Consider the following 20,975-nt stretch of genomic DNA (forward strand, 5'->3'; position numbering starts at 1 on the left):
TGTTACCAAAATGCACTGTGGTGGGTTGTTCCAGGGTTGTTGAATGAACGTGGCTATACAGAAATGTATCTGAATTCTGAATTGTGCGGCCAATAACCAACATGTCAATAGCCTATCAGAAAGAATCATCAGCATTTTATGTGAATTTTACTTAATTTGACATGCTACTAAAAACAACAAATGCAGTTACTGAGAGTTGGGATACCCAGATGTTTGAGGCAAGTGTTGGAAACAATATTAACATTATTTCCAATACCAATAACGGTTGTATGGTGCTCATTAATAAATGCGCGCACTATCCTGCAGATTATGGAATATGAAGAGAAAGCTGTGTTCGACTTCAAATCTTCGAGTTATCAGACATTATCTTGTCATGGCTCAGCAACCGTGAACGGGAGCGAATAAACTGTGCTAATGCATGCTACGTGAGTGTAGTGCGTGCCATTGGAATAAACGAGGGGATCCTGCGTTTGTAATGCGCGAGTGTGTGTGAAAAGAAGGTGGGGGTGAGAGACCCCGTCGTGTTTTGACCCCCCAAACAACTCCCGACCACCATCTCTCCCCACATAGTCTCTGCCTCTCTCAATGTTTAAAGCAACATCCCTCAAGTCGCTGTGACATTTTCCAGCCTGCCGCGACAGTCCATGGACAGCGAGAACGGCCAAAAAGGACGCTATTTCTCCTCGCCAAGCATCTGCGAGCCGGACCCAAAAACATAACGTGCGGACCTACCACAACGCTCTCGAAACCGAAGCCCATGCAGGATATCTCGAGCACAGCCTGAGAGTGACTATAGCCTATACGTCAAATCTAGGTTTCGGTGGGATATTTTATGGAATCATATTTTTCTAAAATAGTGTATTGTATGATGCCTGCATGTAACAGCCTAATGGTTGATGTATTCTTATTAGTGATATATATTAAATACACATCGCTTTTATGGTCGTGGACCTCTAACTTTGGATCATAAAGCTGCTTGCTTGCAATAAAAGTAACGATTCGATTTACTTCGGGAATATATGTAGCCTATTGTAGCCCATAGTAGCCTAGGCTATTGGTGTAGCCTAATTATGGTCTACACTCCGGATCAGCTGTTCATTTTTTCTAACCAACCCCCTTGTAAATAATGATGAGATTTAAGTGTTTGATGCTTCAACTGTTATAATTCCACCTCTATTCGTTTATTAAAGAGCGCATTATTTCATCAGATCATCTGGATACAGGAGGCAGGACGCCTGCGCTGGACAGCGGGTCTGGTCTCATCCTTCCCGGAGTAGGATTGGCTTCCGTGTCGCATGGATAAGAGGGTAGGATGGCTGTTTACTCTATTCTACTGCATCCTTTACACTCACTCATCATTTGTACTATCACGGTAGTCTGTATCATTCTCTCCAGTTAATAATCTTGCTAGTTTGGTTATTATGTAGAATTGTGCCTCTTTGCTCGGTCCTTACGCGTTGACGTAGCGCCCCTCGCTGCCTGTCTAGCCTCTCTCCCTGTCCTCCGTCGCGTAGGCCACAGCTCCCAGCTATACAGGGCCAATGAAGGCAGCAGCAATATGTCAAGGAGTTCACATCAAGGTATTAAGGAATAACCTTATTGACATAATTGTGCATGCTCTAAATATTCCTAAATAGACTGACCTGACCTAAATAATTAGGGTCGTGTTGATATAATGTCAAGTAGCCTAGTTTGAAATGTGGAAATAGCCTATACATTTCATATAGTCTACATAGTGTCCTATACATTTCATATAGTCTACATAGTGTCCTATACATTTCATATAGTTTACATAGTGTCCTATACATCTTCATATAGTCTACATAGTGTCCTATACATTCATTATAGTCTACATAGTGTCCTATACATTTCATATAGTTACATAGTGTCTATACATTTCATATAGTCTACATAGTGTCCTATACACTTTCATATAGTCTACATAGTGTCCTATACATTTCTATATCTATGTCCTACATAGATGTTCCTATACATTTCATATAGTCTACATAGTGTTCCTATACATTTCATATAGTCTACATAGTGTCCTATACATTTCATATAGTCTACATAGTGTCCTATACATTTCATATAGTCTACATAGTGTCCTATACATTTCATATATTATATTGCTTATAAATTAGCTGTTAACTTTTCTTTATATTTCAATATAGGGTCACGTATAAGTGAACAACTGTCAGAATGATACTATTTTCATTGTTTTACAAGGGCTTTAGCACTATAAACAAATCATCAAATCAAATCAAATTGTATGAGGCACATGCGCCGAATACAACAGGTACATTTCCCCTTACAGTGAAATGCATACTTACGAGCCCCTAACCAACAATGCTGTTAAAAAAAATACGGGTAAGAATAAGAAATAAAAGTTACAATTAAAGAGCAGCAGTTAAATAACAATAACGAGACTATACACAGGGGGGTACCGGTACAGTGCCAATGTGCGGGGCACGGGTTAGTTAAGGTAATATGTACATGTAGGTAGAGTTATTAATGTGACTATGTATAGATGATAACAACAGAGTAGCAGCGGTGTAAAAGAGGAGGAGGGGAGCAATGCAAATAGTCTGGGTAGCCATTTGATTAGATGTTCAGGAGTCTTATGGACTATATAGCTCTTATATAGGGTGTAAAAACTCTCTCTTGATAACCATAAACGTTTATCTGGGGTTCAATATGTATAGTGTAATATTTGAAATACAGTCTATTTAAAACTGAGATTGTGTGTTTCCTGCTGGAATTAATAGTCGATTATTGGACTAATAAAAGTGGTTGTGAAAATGGAAAGACATGATATGTCCATATACAGTATGAGGTGTGGTGAGTAGGTCGAGGAAAAAGAGAGACAGGTGAGGCAGACCAAGTCGCTAAGTAGGTCAAGTCTTTTGCTATAGTGTGTCGGCGGCTCGCGGATCCCGTTGCTATGTGCACTGTGCTACTCTTTCCTATTCCTAAAGATAATTGCCATAGTAGGCTACTCATGACATTTTATCACACACACACACCAATAACCTGCTGAATATCTACCACATTTTAGAGTAACTTGTCAAACTCCCATGCAATGAACTGTTGCTCTTTTCTGTATCTGTCTTGATGTTTAATTAAAACGGAAAAAGGGTAATAGGTCAGATGAAATTTAGGCCATTTCTTATCTGTGTTGTAATAACACGTTCGGCTTGCAGTTGAGTGAGGAAAGACATTTTGATATGTCATATAGCCTTGGTGTCAACAGCTTCGGGTCGTGCTTATCAAAGTAGATTTTCAGGATAGGATTTTTCCGTTTACTGTAATTAGGCCTACAGATGACAATTACGCAGTCGCTTTTCATTGACATTTTACATTTGATTTTCGTTATATTATTCTAATCCTGTTAAGAATTTCGTAATTTACCCTAATTAAAGTCAACAAAACAGGTACTTTATTTGTCAAATTTGATTACAATTCAGACATAGGCAACTTTAGTTCACTGAAACCAGGTCAAGAAAGTGTATCAGTCAATTATCCATAATTAGCCTAATTCTGGTTATATGCACCAAAGGGAAGTGAATTTGATAAATTATATATGTTGTCCCATGTCCTGTAAAATATACAGTTTATCCCACTGTTTACAATTGGTGGCACTTGCCTGTCATTCGAGCATATTGCTTTTAGGCTACCTTCAACCGAAAGAAAATAGATCCGTTTGGAAACCTGTAGAGCTTTCTGTTTTTGCATAGACTACCTACGTGTATTAGGCCTACATGTATACTAAATAGAAAACTATTGTCACAAACTCTATCACTTTTCATTGGAATAAGCAGGATGTTGGGACAACGTAGGATACAAATGTACATTTACGTAGGCCTACCCATTGTTGCTTTTTATTTTGAACATAGGCTACTCGAATAAAATATATTGCATTTGTCTGAGAAAATGTTGGACAAAAACATATTTTCAACTTGAGAATAATGAAACTGTTGAATGGCTTTGGAAATACAGGCTAAAGGCGAATGTTTGCAAACTTTGTTTTTGCCAACAGGCAATCTGGTGGAAAGTGATTTGTATGTATTGAATATGTTGCACATTGCAAATTCAAACAGGACTTTGAATAGTTTCTTCTATCTGATTTATTAAGTAAAACAACTGCAAGAACAAAATATGAAGGATGCGCATTCTATGTATCCATACACTGGTCTGTGGTTAATTGTCAGCGTTAATATTTCTAATATATGTAATAACCTATGTGGTAAAAAAACAAACATGTTCAATTTAGTTGCCGAGAAAATTAAATGATATCGCTTATGCCTATATATAGGTATAGAAAACTAAGCTCTCTCTTTGAGCTATCATGATAAATATGAGGATTGCAGTTAATTATAATCGTATGAACATTGTAAGTGTTTCTCACATTTGAAGCTCAGCCTCATGCCTTTTGGGACAATTTGAAGAATTCGTCATGTTGATTTCAATGCTTTGATCCGTTGACGCACAGCGGCTACAGTCGCACTGTAATCGGAGAGCTCGTGTAAAGAAAGGCGCGGAATCTGATATTGGTGATTGTGTTAATAGCGAGTATCCATGAAACAAAAGGTGGCCCGACAAAACCGCAGAGCAGGTGCACGCTGTGATCACGCAGCCATATGGGACTATGATTGGCCATACTTTAATCCAGGAGAAAACCGCTGGCTTTTGATGACAGGAGAAAAGCCTTGGAGACTGAAGTCAGCTGCAGTTTAACACACATCAGCTCTGTGAGGTTGAGAGAGAGATATGAGACTGACAGAGTGTGTGAGAGATAGAGAGCATAGGCTCATGTTTATGTATGAATCTGTGTGTGTTTGTTTATCTCATGTCAATTGTCCCAGTGTGGATGTCTCTTTTCCCTCTGAAAAACTGCTCAGCAAGAAGCCTCTAGTCAGAAAATTAGCTACAGCTTCGAAGTGATCTGCTTCCATATTCACAGGGGGCCTCATCTCCTAATTTCTCTCTCTCTTTCTTTCATTCTTGCTCTCTCTCTCACACACACACACACACACACACACACACACACACACACACACACACACACACACACACACACACAACACAGCACACACACACATACACACACACACACACACACACTTTCTCCACTTCTCTCCACAACAAAATGCAGATGATTAAAATACACCCCAACGCACATGTTCAATATGTTATGTCTCTCCCCCTTGTTCCTCAGTATGAAGACCTGGTGCACTACTCAGGGTCAGAGGGCATGCCCGTGGGGGGGTATGGAGAGGCCATGAGGTCACTGCACCCCCCTCACTATGGCCACACTGTCCCAGATTCCCTCAAACACCACAGGGACCAGATCTATGGGTGAGCAGAAAATAACTATTTCACTGCAGTTTGTGTGTGTGTGTTTGTTAGATTTCTTTTTCATTCCAACAGTATGCATGTATATTTACTGTCAGTGTGCTCTGTGCCTATATACATTTGCTGGGATGTGTGTGTGTATTGTGTACATGCATGTGTGTGAGGACAGCGAGAGAGAGTGTGTGTGTGTGTGTGCCCATGTTAACTCTGTGTGTGTTCTGTGTGCACAGTCATCCTCTGTTTCCATTGCTGGCCCTGGTGTTTGAGAAGTGTGAGCTGGCCACCTGCTCACCGCGGGACGTCACATCCCACTCAGTCCCTCCCCACCTCCAAGGCCTGACCAATCACAGTGATGTATGCTCCTCAGACTCCTTCAACGATGACATTGCAGCCTTCGCCAAACAGGTGAGTTACATCTCTACGAGCCAATCAGAGAACAGCTGTGTACTGTATGTGGGATGTATCATAGTGACAAGGATTCATGATTAGATTAGTTTTTAGATTAGAAGTTTAATAGTCACATGTACAGTGTTGCAGGTGTAATTACAGGGTACAGGGAAAATCGTAAGCGCCGAGCTCCAACCATTATCCATCTTTCTTTCCTTTTGTAATTCAGATTCGCTCAGAGAAGCCCATTTTTTCTACAAATCCTGAACTGGACAACCTGGTATGAAAATAACACGTGTATACTTTAACAGAACAATAACCAAATGCTTATAGCGTACATGTAGCGGCACACAGTAATTTAGAAATCGATTAAGGATAACTCATACGCATGTTTTTCAGTCATAGTAATATTATAGGCTACAATATGGAATAGCTTGTGTTCATAGCTACCAATCTGTTCTTCTCCTCAGATGATCCAGGCCATCCAGGTACTACGGTTCCACCTGTTGGAGCTGGAAAAGGTGTGCTTCTTCACTCATCTAAAATATGTCTCTCTCGCTCTCTGTCTCTGTCTCTCTTTCTGTTTCTCTCCCCTCTTACCCTTTATGATTCAGACTAGTGACTGCTGACTGCAGGCAAACCAGATATGATCAGCCGTCACACACCTAAACCACACAGTACTATACTATTTCCTGACACCACCTCTTCTCCCTCTTCCTCGTCTTCTATTCTCCAGGTTCATGACCTGTGTGATAACTTCTGCAATCGCTACATCACCTGCCTGAAAGGCAAGATGCCCACAGACCTGATTCTGGATGACAGGGAGGGCGGGTCCAAGTCTGACGTGGAGGATTTCACTGGCTCCTGCACTAGTCTGTCAGAGCAGGTAGGTGACACTTGAATGACGATTGGCTAGCAGATTTCACACTATATCTCTCTCTCAATATGTCTCTGAAAAAGACACTGATGAAGCCCTGTCAGGCAAAACACCTGTCCGTAAAGAGGGAATAAATGTTGCTTTCTTTGACTACAAATACTGAGTGCGGACCGTCTTCATTTTCCTGTTCATCTCAATATGTTTCTCTCTCTGTCCTTCCCGCGCTCTCTGTAGAATCAGTCGTGGTTGCGGGATCCAGATGACTGTGCGTCCACTCCGCTAGGGACCCCTGGCATGTCGTGTGGCCTGCCTTCACACAGCACAGACAACTGCAGCGATACGGGTACCTCTAACACACTAACTCATACACACGCCTGCACAAACACACACTTGTCTTTTCAAACACTCATGCTAACAACATAATCGACATACACAAATAAACCTGACATCAATTGGACATGTTAACGCACACGCACGCACGCACGCACGCACGACGCACGCACGCACGCACGCACGCACGCCGCACGCACGCACGCAACGCACGCACGCACGCACGCACGCACGCACGCGCACGCACGCACGCACGCACGCACGCACGCACGCACGCAACGCACGCACGCACGCACGCACGCACGCACGCACGCACAGCACACACACACAACACACACACACACACACACACACACCACAACACACACACACACACACCACACCGTACTGTGCTAATGCCATATCTCTATTGTCCTCTGGCAGGGGATGGTTTGGATGGGGGCGTGGCCTCCCCCAGTACGGGAGAGGAGGACGATACGGACCGAGACAGAAGGAACAACAAGAAGAGGGGCATTTTCCCCAAACTGGCAACCAACATCATGAGGGCATGGCTCTTCCAGCATTTATCGGTGAGAAAAGAGAGACAGTAGAAATAATAGTGAGAGAAGAATGACAGATAGAAGCAGAGAAAAGCAGAGGGGAGCCGAGAGGAGAGGAACGAGGGAGAGGAGGAAGGGGATATCGTTCACATAATGCAAAAAAATAAGTTGAAAATGGAATGAAATGACAGAGATAATGTGTGAATAGAGGTTCAATATTGAATAGTTCTGAACAGAGAGAGAACAATTTATGGTGAATTGAAGTCATTCTGATAATTAGCAGTTATATTGGAAAAACTCTGAAGTCATTCTCATTTAATTATGACTCTGTGTGAGTGTGAGTGAGTGAGAGTGAGAGAGAGAGAGAGAGATTAATTCAGATGTAATGTCAGTCATTAGTATTCATCTAATGGTTGAAGAACTCCCTTATTGACATGCTTTGGGTTTTTAATTCTACATAGATATCTTGTGGAGCCATTTGTGTGTGGTGTATGTGTGGTGTGTGTGTGGTGTATGTGTGGTGGTATGTGTGGTGTATGTGTGGTGTATGTGTGGTGTATGTGTGAGCCAAATTAAACATTTTATGATTTTATGCAATGATAATCTATGCCAAAAGCAAAGGCTAGACATGCTCTGCTGAATCTCAACCAGTTTGGCAAATACATAACGCCCTTTTTCTGAATGTCCCTTCCCAGCACCCATACCCCTCAGAGGAGCAGAAGAAGCAGCTGGCACAGGACACAGGCCTGACCATTCTGCAGGTCAACAACTGGTCAGTACCCCTTGATCAATAACCAATGATCAGCTCTGTGTTTTACTACTGTACTGTGCCCCTTGTCGCCCGGACCTTAGCATGACCTCCGCTGACCCATCAATACTGACAATCCATTATCACCCAGAGATCCATACTCCCTCTGTCCTAATGTGGATTGACGGTGAACCATGAAGGGGTTAAGTGGTTGTAAAAGTGAAAGGTTAATATTCCCAGAGTTAGCCCTTTTCTCCATTAACTGACTCTCCTTCCATTCAGTTCTCCTCCTCTTTGTGTTCTCTGCTCCTATTCTCCCTCTTTTTCATATCCCCTCCTTCCTCTCCAGGTTTATCAATGCAAGACGGAGAATAGTACAGCCCATGATTGACCAGTCAAATCGCTCAGGTAATAATTACCACTAATGTATTGTTACTGACGTATTATAAATCCTAGGTTGTACTGATGCTATAGGTGTGTATTTTGAATGCATATGTGTGTAGCTGATCGATATGGACATTCAGGTTAGGTGAATAATGTGGGTTGTGTGTTGGTTGACCAGGTCAAGGTGGTCCTTACAGCCCAGAGGGAGCAGCACGGGGGCTACGGACTGGACGGCCAAGCCCACCTGGGTCTCAGGGCAGCAGGTAGAAGACAGAGATAAGGACGACTGGGTCATGTTCATTAGGCAACAAAGAGAAGAAAACGGACTGAAGCAGGGAGGCACTACCAGAACTCCAATAAGAAATGCTCTTTTCCATTTGAAAAGGTTTTGCTATGGTGTGCCAGACTGAACATGACCCTAGTGTTTTTACCAATCATTTGGTGGCACGTTCGGTGGTATGTTGTTGTACAGTACCTCCTAATATAAATTCCTCTCTCTCTCGCTCTGTCTCTCTCTCTCACTCTCTCCCCTCCACAGGTCTTCAGGGGATGCCGTCTCTTCCCAGAGAGTACCCCGGGGCCTGCTGTCCCAGTCTGGCTACCCCACGCCGGCCCGTCCTGCACCCCTACCCGGCCCCCACCCCGCCATGCTGCTGCACCGCCCCACCCCCACCCCGCGATCCCCTCATAGGCCAGGGCCTGGACATACACGCCCACTAACTGAGAAGGAAGGGTGTGAAGGAGAGGGAGAGAGGGGCCATCCTGGGGGAGATGGGGGCTCACCACCCGCCACACGCTAACTACGACAGCATGGCGCAGCCAAATGTTTACATTCCCGCCGTAAGACACTAACTTCCACAGTCACTCAACCCACTCAAGGCCATTGCTGTCAACATGCATACACTTCCTTAACATACCACCGCTGCCCCTCTTATACCATCAATAACATACTTATATTCCATCTCAGACGTAGACAAAGACACACACCACGCTGAGCCCTTGAGTGTGAGCCAAACCCACTTCAGAGTGGAAGAGGCGAGCGCCTCAGCCCCTTCCCTCTCTACATACTCTGTGGTGACAGTGAGCTGTCTGACTCCCAAGATAGCGCCCCCTCTAGGAGCATAGAGGAACACCCCACACGGACCACTGACCAGCCAACTCGCCTCTCTCTCCCACCTGGCCTACTGGCCAACCAAACGGAAAGACGGAAAGACACAGGTCAGACACACAGCTCCCGATCTGCCTGGGTCACCTTAACCTCCGTAACTCTTATGACCTCACACAGCCCAGGCTTGAAGCGTTGTGATTGGACAGAACGCCAGCGATACACTCTAACCTCTCTCCTCCACGCCCCAGGCCACACCCAGTCTCCCACACCGACAACTGTCACACACACCCACCGTATTTCATTTGTCTTTTTTTAGATCTATTTTTGTATTTATATGTGTCAGAAGGTGGGACCTGACAAAAGTCCTGTGAACAGTGATCTTCCAGGGCATCACTCTGCATGATTCTTGTACACTATGAATGAGCTCAATTTGTCTCTCTCAATTTGTTCAAGGACGTACCTTGGTTGTTTAAATACGTTGGAATGAGTTGATCACTTACCTCCTTAAGATCCTGTCAGACATGAATAGTAGGGTTTACTGTGGGATCCACATCATAAGCCAAACAGTGAACACACACACGATCCTGTCATACCATTTCACGGTCCATGTTGTCTGCCGTTGTGTTTGAGGAGGACAGCCAAAGGACTTTACACATGCTGCATCTTCCTCAGGCCCTTATGGGTCTCTGATAAAATAATTTATTTCCAAATGTTGATGACAATAATTGATGATAACGATGTTACAGTTATGATTTTGCTTATAGTATTAAAACCTTTCTTTTGTAAAAGTGTGTGAATGACTTTTTCTTTGAGTTTGCCCTCCAATTATTCGCTGTCAGATGTAAAAAGTGTCAACACGGTAATGAAATACACAAATCAGTATTAGGTAATCTTGAAAATATTAATATTTTCTTCCTGGTGCAATCACATGTCGTTACTATATGCTAATTGACTCATTTTCAATTGATGTATGCTGCAGTTTTGTACCCCCTTCTTTTCTTATTTTTCTAGCCTAGCATCTTCCCTGACCTCTCTCCCTTAGTTTAGCTCTTTGTTAATTTTTTACTCCTCATTTTCACTCTGTCTTTCCACATTCCTTCCTCATTCACTTTATACCTCCTCCCATCTGCAGGGCCATGTGCAACAAGGTTCAAATCCAAGCCAAAGTGATTACTCATTAAATGTCAAACACAATTCAAACAGCATTTGGCCTGGCCTAAACCCTCCTCCTCCACCCGGCCATCCATTCAATCCCCACCTCACCCCTGTCCTGTGATAGATGCAGCCTGCAGCAGGGGTCAGAGTTCATACAAGGGTCAACAGGAAATGGCCTGGCTTTATGACCCTCAGGGCTGACTCCAAGTCCCACCACATATTTTCCTGTCCACACACTCATATGCCTTGTCCATCTTGTCACTCTCTCTTTTTTTGTGTGTAACCCATGCCATGCTAGTCGTGTCCCAGCTATAAATTTTGTCCCCAATCCGTGGACACACACAGTTGGTTCAAAATGTGTTGCACTGCAGGTCCATTGTTTACATCGAGCTTCCTGAACATATGTATGAGTTCATTTACGAACGTGTTCCTCTTGCTTATTATCTTGACTAGGTCAAGTGACTTTGGAGCTGGAAAAGCACTTACAATTATTATTTAAACACCATAGTCCCATAGAGAACATAAGTGACTGTATGATAGTCTGAAGGAGATCTGAGCCAACAACAAACAGACAGACAGCAGGAGTGAGATGCTATTCATACTGTTTTCACTTTATGATTGCTTTTGATAGCTAGAGTCCGTAGCCTCACACAAACACAAAATCCATTAGCTAGTGGAAATTGCATTGCATAAATGTGCCAATACTGGGAAAGAGAAGGGAGAGAGAACAGTGTGCACAGCCACAGAGCTCAGTGAGGGAAGCATATAGTGTGAAGTCATTATGGCAACTAAGTCTATCTTAATAATGAAATAACCCAAAACTGGAGGAACTGGAAGGCTAGAGCAGGAGAAAATATTATAAACACACATTTTGGGGGAATACAGCTTTAAAAAATATATATTTATATTGTAAATATAACAGTAACTTAACCTTAATGTAAACCAGATGTATTCAATATTTGTGAGAACATTGTACAAATATAATGAATCCCAGCAGGATTTTGGCAGACATGTGTTACAGATTATTTGTGTTACAGAAATACAATGGCTAAACAATATTGCTTCCTATATGAGCAACTCTGTATTTGAGTGTGTTTAAATAAAAATATGCATACTGTATATGTATCAATGCTATAGCTAATAGGTCTGAATGAATGAAAAGGTGCACGAAAAGAGGAAAAATCTCCATTTTGTTTAGATGTCTGTGTGTGTGGTTTGTTTTTAAGCGGAATGCGGAATGCTGAATGTGTGTGCGCGCGCAAGTGTGTTTGTGTGTGTGTGTGCGGAGGAGGGCCTCTGGTGGTCATTAATCATTCAATTACACACCTGTCAGAGTTCAGACAAGGGGGAGAGAGCTGCACACAGGGGGGAGGAGAGGGAGAGAAAGAAAGAGTGAGAGAAAGCTAGAGGAAAAGTGTCCGACTACAAAGCCTCAACAGGGGGAAGCGGTTTGTGACAACGAGTGAAAGAGCAGAATAGGACAAAAGGGACAAACAAAATAAGAGTGGAGGCCAGAGAGACAGTGACAGACAGAACAGCTCGGTGACGTGCTGTCCCAAATGGAACGACCATAGTCAGAGCAGACAGGTCAGGATCCAACGTCGATGCTCTGCTCGCTTTCACAAGCCTTCATTAAAAATCATGCAGGACGATGTAGAAAGTAACCATTTTATCTGTCAGCCAGAGAGGGGAAAACAAGAGTTGGTAGCTCCTACTGTCGTTTACCACAGAGTTCAAATACAGTTTCTAGCCTGGGAACAGCCAGGATGTGTAGCAGCCTGATGATGCATAAACTGGAGTAATGTCGTGAATAATTGATTGAAAGTGTTTGGTCCTGATTCACAAATGTCTCTCATCTATTTATCACTATTAGGAGAGGCTGCCAGGCCCATTAGAACAGCTGCTTGTTAGATGCCTGTCAATCAAGGGGGAGGGGAGAACACACACCAGGCACACTGGTATACATTTAGTGTGAGGAACAAGTGTTTGTGATATACTGTTTAGTGTGAATATTCATGTTTTTCCAGAATGTGTGTGTGACTGTCTATTGTTCTGGCGTTGCCTTGTGCTTGGATGTGTACGTACTTTGTGTGTGTGAGTATGTGTGCGAGTGGGTATCTTTGTGTGACCATCTTTTTCTCTCTCCCTCTCCCCTCTCTCTTTCTCGCACTCTGCATCAGGACGGCCTCTATGTTTAGCTGCAGCTAGCTAGCGAAGTCCTAATTTTAAAAGCCTGAGGCGTCTGCCATCTGTGTGCTCGTCCCCGCCATATATCAAATTCACGGCTGGACTGAATGTGTAATATAGTCCCATGTATGCATAATATATCACGTGATCATGTATGTATGTGTGTGTAGTAGGTAAAGTCTCAGCCACTGTTCCTCCATCAGTCTCTCATCAGGTTTGACTGGGCTGATGAAGAGCCCAGATGTTTCTTAGACCTGGTTAAAAGATCGAAAAGCAGGCAGAATGCCAGATGTCTCATTAGGCAAATTTGATTAGGTTGCTCATTTAAAATTCTGAATGTGGCGGTTTCATATGTATGAATGTATGGGAGGGCACGTGTGTGTGTGCGTTCATTTGCATACGAGGCATTCTGTATAAGTAATTGCATGTGCATGTATATATTACAGTATGCCCGTGTGTGTGTGTGTGTGGGCGCGGGGGCTTGTTTGTGTCGTCTGTGTCTATGTGGTAGAGGTACCATGTGTCTGTGTGGTAGAGGTACCATGTGTCTGTGTGGTAGAGGTACCATGTGTCTGTGTATGATAGAGGTACCATGTGTCTGTGTATGGTAGATGTACCATGTGTCTGTGTATGGTAGAGGTAGAGGTACCATGTGTCTGTGTATGGTAGAGGTACCATGTGTCTGTGTATGGTAGAGGTACCATGTGTCTGTGTATGGTAGAGGTACATTTACATTTTACATTTAAGTCATTTAGCAGACGCCTTATCCAGAGCGACTTACCAAATTGGAAGTTCATACATATTCATCCTGGTCCCCCCGTGGGGAATGAACCCACACCCTGGCGTTGCAAGCGCCATGCTCTACCAACTGAGCCACACGGGACCACAAGGTACCATGGTACCATGTGTCTGTGTATGGTAGAGGTACCATGTGTCTGTGTATGGTAGAGGTAGAGTTACCATGTGTCTGTGTATGGTAGAGAGGTACCATGTGTCTGTGTATGGTAGAGGTACCATGTGGTCTGTGGTACATGGCTAGTAGAGGTACCATGTGTCTGTGTATGGTAGAAGGTACCATGTGTCTGTGTATGGTAATACATGGGCTTGTATATTTACAGTATGTGCCTGTGTGGTAGAGGTACCATGTGTCGGTGTATGGTAATACATGGGCTTGTATATATTACAGTATGTGCCTGTGTGGTAGAGGTACCATGTGTCGTGTATGGTAATACATGGGCTTGTTATATATTACAGTATGTGCCTGTGTGGGTAGAGGTACCATGTGTCTGTGTATGGTAATACATGGGCTTGTATATATTACAGTATGTGCCTGTGTGGTAGAGGTACCGATGTTCTGCTGGTGTGGTAAGAGGTAACCATGTGTCTGTGTATGGTAATACATGGGCTTTGTCATATATTACAGTATGTGCCTGTGTGGTAGAGGTACCATGTGTCTGTGTATGGTAATACATGGGCTTGTATATATTACAGTATGTGTCTGTGTATGGTAATAAGGACCTGTCTGCTCCACTGTTCACTCTTTAGCATCAAAGTATTCTAATGTGCAGATGTCTAGAATGGTGTTTTTATAGTATGCCAACATAATTTCACATTTCACCATCCTAAAGCATGAAAAATAATGTTGATTAAAATAATGACAAAATTAAGTTTAAAACAGTACATATTACACATAACATAATACAATCTGATCAACAGTTATTTCCTGATAGCTGTTAATTCAGGCATCTCAACACATTTCTCTCCCTTTCTCAAACTCCTTATGCACTAATAAGCTCTACTGTTATGCTTGACTATTGCAACCCAGAGGAAACGGACAAAAGTGGTGTGGTACTGCAACTTAGTGGTCAACATGGAAAATACATCAATAGTGTTGAAAATACATTTCCAGCCTGCTGAAAGCCTCCATGCTTTGCCCCAATTCTTAACCTTTATTTAACTAGGCAAGTCAGTTAAGAACAAATTCTTATTTACAATGACGGCCTACCAAAAGGCCTCCTGCGGGGACGGGGGCCTGGGATTAAAAATAAAACAAATAAATACAATATAAATATAGGACAAAATACACATCACGACAAGCGAGACAACACAACACTACATAAAGAGAGACCTAAGACAACATAGCATGGCAGCAACACATGACAACACAGCATGGTAGCAACATAACAAGAACATGGTAGCAGCACAAAACATGGTACAAACATTATTGGGCACAGACAACAGCACAAAGAGCAAGAAGGTAGAGACAACAATACATCACACAAAGCAGCCACAACTGTCAGTAAGAGTTTCCATGATTGAATCTTTGAATGACGAGATTGAGATAAAACTGTCCAGTTTGAGTGTTTGTTGCAGCTCGTGCCAGTCGCTAGCGGCAGCGAACTGAAAAGACGAGCGACCCAGGGATGTGTGCGCAGAGTGTGTGACCTAGGATCGAGCCTTGGGGTACTCCCTTGGTGACAGGCAGTGGCTGAGACAACAGATTTTCTGACTTTATACACTGCACTCTTTGAGAGAGGTAGTTAGCAAACCAGGCCAAAGACCCCTCAGAGACACCAATACTCCTTAGCCGGCCCACAAGAATGGAATGGTCTACCTTCTCAAAAGCTTTGGCCAAGTCAATAAAAATAGCAGCACAATATTGCTTAGAATCAAGGGCAATGGTGACATCATTGAGGACCTTTAAGGTTGCAGTGACACATCCATAACCTGAGCGGAAACCAGATTGCACACCTGAGAGAATACTATGGACATCAAGAAAGCCAGTCAGTTGACTATTGACAAGTTTTTCCGACACTTTTGGATCAGTTAGGATCAGCTTGATCTCCCCTTTAAATAAAGGACGAACCGTGGCTGCCTTCCAAGCAATGGGAACCTCCCCAGAGAGGAGAGACAGGTTAAAAAGGTCAGAGATAGGCTTGGCGATGATAGGGTCAGCAACCTTAAAGAAGAAAGGGTCTAAACCATCTGTCCCAGATGTTTTTTGGGGGTCAAGTTTAAGGAGCGCCTTTTAGCACCTCGGACTCAGCGACTGCCTGCAGGGAGAAACTTTGTAGCGTGGCAGGGGAAAAAGAGGGGGAAGCATCTGGGATAGTCGCATTAGAAGGGGTGGGAGATGAGGAAATGTTGGACGGGCAAGGCGGCATGACTGAGTCAAATAGGAATCCTGACTTAATAAAGTGGTGATTAAAGAGCTCAGCCATGTGCTTCTTGTCAGTAACAACCACATCATCAACATTAAGGGACATGGGCAGCTGTGAGGAGGAGGGTTTATTCTCCAGGTCTTTAACAGTTTTCCAGAACTTCTTGGGGTTAGACCCACAGAGAGAGACCTGCTCCTTAAAGTAACTAACTTTGGCCTTCCGGATAGCCTGAGTGCACTTATTTGTCATTTTCCTGAAAGACAGCCAGTCAGCCTGAGTACGCGTGTGCCAAATGCCAATTCTTGAGGTGGAGTAACTCTGCCAGATCACAGCCGAACCAGGGGCTGAACCTGTTTTTAATTCTCATTTTCTTTACGGAGGCGTGTTTGTTAACAATACCACTGAAATATCAAAAAAGAAGGTCCAAGCATCTTCGACAGAGCTGATTCTATACCATTTTACAGAGGCCAGTTCATGAAGGAAGGCTTGCTCATTAAAGTTTTTTAGCAAACGTCTATGACAAATCAGAACAGGTCGTTTCACTGAGCAGCCAATGCGAACACAGGCTGTAAAAGTGATCACTAAGGTCTTTACAGAAAACACCAGACTGATACCTATCAGGATTATTTGTGAAGATAACATCGAGGAGAGTAGCCTTTTCTGGGTGTTTGAAATCATACCTTGTGGGATTGGTAATTATCTGAGAAGGATTTAGGGAGTCCTTGGTCAGGTGGTTTAAGCATGTCCCCGTTTAGGTCACAAAGCAGGACAAATTCAGACTTAGTGTAAAGGGCTAGGAGAGAGCTTAGGGCAGGTAGGGTACAGGCCGGTGCTGATGGAGGACGATAGCATCCAGCAACAGTCAACTAAGAGCTATTTGAAAGTTTAATGCTTAAAACCAGCAAATCAAATTGTTTGGGGACAGACTTGGTGGAGACAACCGAGCACTGAATGTGATTCTCGGTAAATATTGCCACTCCCCCACCTTTGGAAGATCTGTCTTGCCGAAAAAGCTTATAACCAGAAAGGTTAACATCAGTATTCAAAACACGCTTCCTTAACCCCGTCTCAGTAATGACCAACACATCTGGATTGGAGCTGTGAACCCACACTTTCAATTGATCCATTTTAGGTAATAAGCTTCTAGTGTTAACGTGCAGAAAACCCAGGCTTTTACGAGAGCAGAAATCAGTGAAGCAGATATCAGAGCACAAGTCAGAATTGGGGCTAGCAACAGTAGATGGGCCAGGGTGTACATGCACATTTCCAGATATCATCAGCAGTAATACAATCAAGGCACGGCTTAGTACAGGGAGAGCTCTGCAGTGGTGATTAATGACATCTGAATGTGCATCAGATGGCAACAAGATCATATTGTACAGCAATTTCATCAGGTAACATGATTACAAAGCTGGCGAGAGGTGGCTAGAATAGGATGGGAGGCCAAAAGTCTGTGTAACCAATAGAGAGTCAGAGTCCCGAGTGTGGGAACAAACATAGTCTGTCCCACGGTTGGGTAAAGAAAGTTTGTAGTCAACAAAGTATGCAGGAGTCATGAGTCAAAAAGCAAAATAGCAAAATGCACAAGAAAATAATAAAATATATATCGACTTGGGGCTAGCCATTGTAAATTCAGAGTCACTCACCCCAATAATGCGTGAGTGCTGGAGGCGAGCAAAAGCTCAGGAGAGAGGGGTGAGTGTGGTGGGGGTACCTCTACCAGTCAGGGGGAGACAGACCAGGGCAGACGGTGAACAGATCGCCAGGTGGAATCCAAGCAGCAGTGCAGCAGGCAACAGGAGTAGATGTCACAACCACTTGGGAGAAACTTTTATTTCTGGAGGCAGATTTCTTGTAGAAAATCCCAGTGGATGATCTCTGAACAGCAGGATGGGGCTTCAAATACTCCTGCCACGTGTTGGTCCCAAAGGCTTCAACACCTTTCACTTCACACCTTAGTGCTAATTGAAGTTATATCTGGTCTGTCTAGGAAGGCTGGCAGCCTTAACTCAGCATTCAGTCTCCATAAATTAAAATATATAATTGTAATGTACTGTATTTTTATTCTTGGCTTTCAAAATAGCATCAGACCAAACACTACTCACTCAGTTCCAGGTTGGATGGTGTCCTCAGGTCTCTGCTGTTTGTTTGCTAGAGCACCCTCTGTATAGCTTGGAAACAGGAAACCTTGGCAGCAGTAATCTATCTGGTTAATTTTGGCCAAAATTAGGTTGTAGGTTTGGAGTTTTGATCTGGAGCGAAGGCCACGCTGTGGAGGTTAGCATCTGTGGTCCTCATGGACGCTGCGGAGACTAACCTGAGTCCTGTCTCCCCTTCCGAGGTGAGGCCTGGAGTTGTGCAGCTGGGGGTCCTTGACCCTCCACTCTGCTGCCCTCCTCCTCCCTCACCGCTACCACAACCTCTGAGATTATGTGCAGTGCCTTTGCCACAACACTAGAGGGCGCCGGTGGGTCATCAGTTAAACTGTGCCAGTTTCCGGCTCTGTGTCACTGGAGTTTTCCTTGCCCTTCTCGCCATGCCCAGGTCCCCGGAGGGTCCTCCGCTTCGTGCTGCGTCGTGATTGGTTGCAGTGCACCGTGCGCCTGCGATGCCATTGGCTCAGGGATTGTTGGGCCTCGGTGGTAAGCTGGCGCGTGGTGAGACGAGGCTGGGCCTCGGTGGTAAGCTGGCGCGTGGCGAGACGAGGGCGGAAGCTGCTGATGTAGAAGAGAGAGGCGTACAGGGACGTCAAGTAGTAACCTCCTGCAGAATAGAGAGACAGACACAGAGGTAGATAGAGGGAAACAGAGATCGAAAGAGGGTTACTACTGTATAAGGTGGGCTCATTTCCAGTGAGTGTCCGTGTACATATACAGTATCAGTCAAAAGTTTGGACACACCTAGTCATTCAAGGGCTTTTCTTTATTTTTTACTATTTTCTACATTATAGAATAATAGTGAAGACATCAAAACTATGAAATAACACATATGGAATCATGTAGTAAACAAAAAAGTGATAAAATCTCATAATTGAGATTCTTCAAAGTAGACACCCTTTGCTTTGATGACAGCTTTGCATACTCTTGGCATTCTCTCAACCAGCTTCATGATGTAGTCACCTGGAATGCATTTCAATTAACAGGTGTGCCTTGTTAAAAGTTAATTTGTGGAATTTATTACCTTCTTAATGCGCTTGAGCCAATCAGTTGTGTTGTAGGGGTTGTAAGGTAGGGGTGGTATACAGAAGATGGCCCTATTTGGTAAAAGACCATGACCATATTATGTCCAGAACAGCTCAAGTAAGCTAAGAGAAATGACAGTCCGTCATTACTTTAAAACATGAAGGTCAGTCAATCCGGAAAATGTCAAGAAGTTTCAAAGTTTCTTCAAGTGCAGTCGCAAAAACCATCAAGCTCTATGATGAAACTGCCTCTCATGAGGACCGCCACAGGAAAGGAAGACCCAGAGTTACCTCTGCTGCAGAGGACAAGTTCATTAGAGTTACTAGCCTCAGAAATTGCAGCCCAATTAAATGCTTCACAGAGTTCAAGTAACAGACACAACTCAACATCAACTGTTCAGAAGTGACTGCGTGAAACAGGCCGTCATGGTCGAATTGCTGCAAAGGAACCACTACTAAAGGTCACCAATAAGAAGAGACTGGCTTGGGCCAAGAAACACGAGCAATGGACATTAGACCGGTAGAAATCTGTCCTTAGGTCTGATGAGTCCAAATGTGAGATTTTTGGTTCTAAACGCTGTGTCTTTGTGAGATGCAGAGTCGGTGAACTGATGATCTACATTTACATTTACATTTAAGTCATTTAGCAGACGCTCTTATCCAGAGCGACTTACAAATTGGTGCATTCACCTTATGAGCCGAGAACACGTGGCGGACGAAGAGAGAGCAGTAGGAGTAGCAGTGTTATCTGTGGTGATCCATGTTTCCGTCAGTGCCAAGAAGTCGAGGGACTGGAGGGAGGCATAGGTGAGATGAACTCTGCCTTGTTGGCCGCAGATCGGCAGTTCCAGAGGCTACCGGAGACCTGGAACTCCACGTGGGTCGTGCGCGCTGGACCACCAGATTAGGGTGGCCGCGGCCACGCGGTGTGGAGCGTTTGTATGGTCTGTGCAGAGAGGAGAGAACAGGGATAGACAGACACATAGTTGACAGGCTACAGAAGAGGCTACGCTAATGCAAAGGAGATTGGAATGACAAGTGGACTACACGTCTCGAATGTTCAGAAAGTTAAGCTTACGTAGCAAGAATCTTATTGACTAAAATGATTAAAATGATACAGTACTGCTGAAGTAGGCTAGCTGGCAGTGGCTGCGTTGTTGACACTACACTAATCAAGTCGTTCCGTTGAGTGTAATAGTTTCTACAGTGCTGCTATTCGGGGCTAGCTGGCTAGCTATAGCAGTGTTGATTACGTTACGTTGCGTTAAAAAGACGACAATAGCTGGCTAGCTAACCTGGAAAATCGCTCTAGACTACACAATTATCTTTGATACAAAGACGGCTATGTAGCTAGCTATGTAGCTAGCTACGATCAAACAAATCAAACCGTTGTACTGTAATGAAATGAAATGAAATGTGATACTACCTGTGGAGCGAAGCGGAATGCGACCGGGTTGTTGAGTGCGGAAGTTCTATTCGGTAGACGTTGGCTAGCTGTTGGCTAGCTAGCAGTGTCTCCTACGTTAAGGACGACAAATAGCTGGCTAGCTAACCTCGGTAAAT

The 20,975-nt window shown here is 43.8% G+C and overlaps 1 long non-coding RNA gene and 2 pseudogenes across 1 annotated transcript; 2 read left to right on the forward strand and 1 right to left on the reverse strand.

Annotated features, from left to right (window-relative positions):
• The first annotated feature begins 404 nt into the window (after positions 1–404).
• LOC111960190 (homeobox protein meis3-like) lies at positions 405–10,516 on the forward strand (annotated as a pseudogene).
• A 3,685-nt stretch (positions 10,517–14,201) lies between these two features.
• Positions 14,202–14,574, forward strand: LOC139023787 (uncharacterized). Its single transcript, XR_011474949.1, has 3 exons — positions 14,202–14,276; positions 14,346–14,413; positions 14,514–14,574. It is a non-coding gene; the product is annotated as an uncharacterized lncRNA (long non-coding RNA).
• Positions 14,575–14,641: 67 nt separating this feature from the next.
• LOC111957611 (ras and Rab interactor 3-like) overlaps positions 14,642–20,975 on the reverse strand; it is a 17,125-nt pseudogene continuing 10,791 nt past the window's right edge.

Source organism: Salvelinus sp. IW2-2015, linkage group LG4p (genome assembly GCF_002910315.2).
Source record: "Salvelinus sp. IW2-2015 linkage group LG4p, ASM291031v2, whole genome shotgun sequence".
NCBI lineage: Eukaryota > Metazoa > Chordata > Actinopteri > Salmoniformes > Salmonidae > Salvelinus > Salvelinus sp. IW2-2015.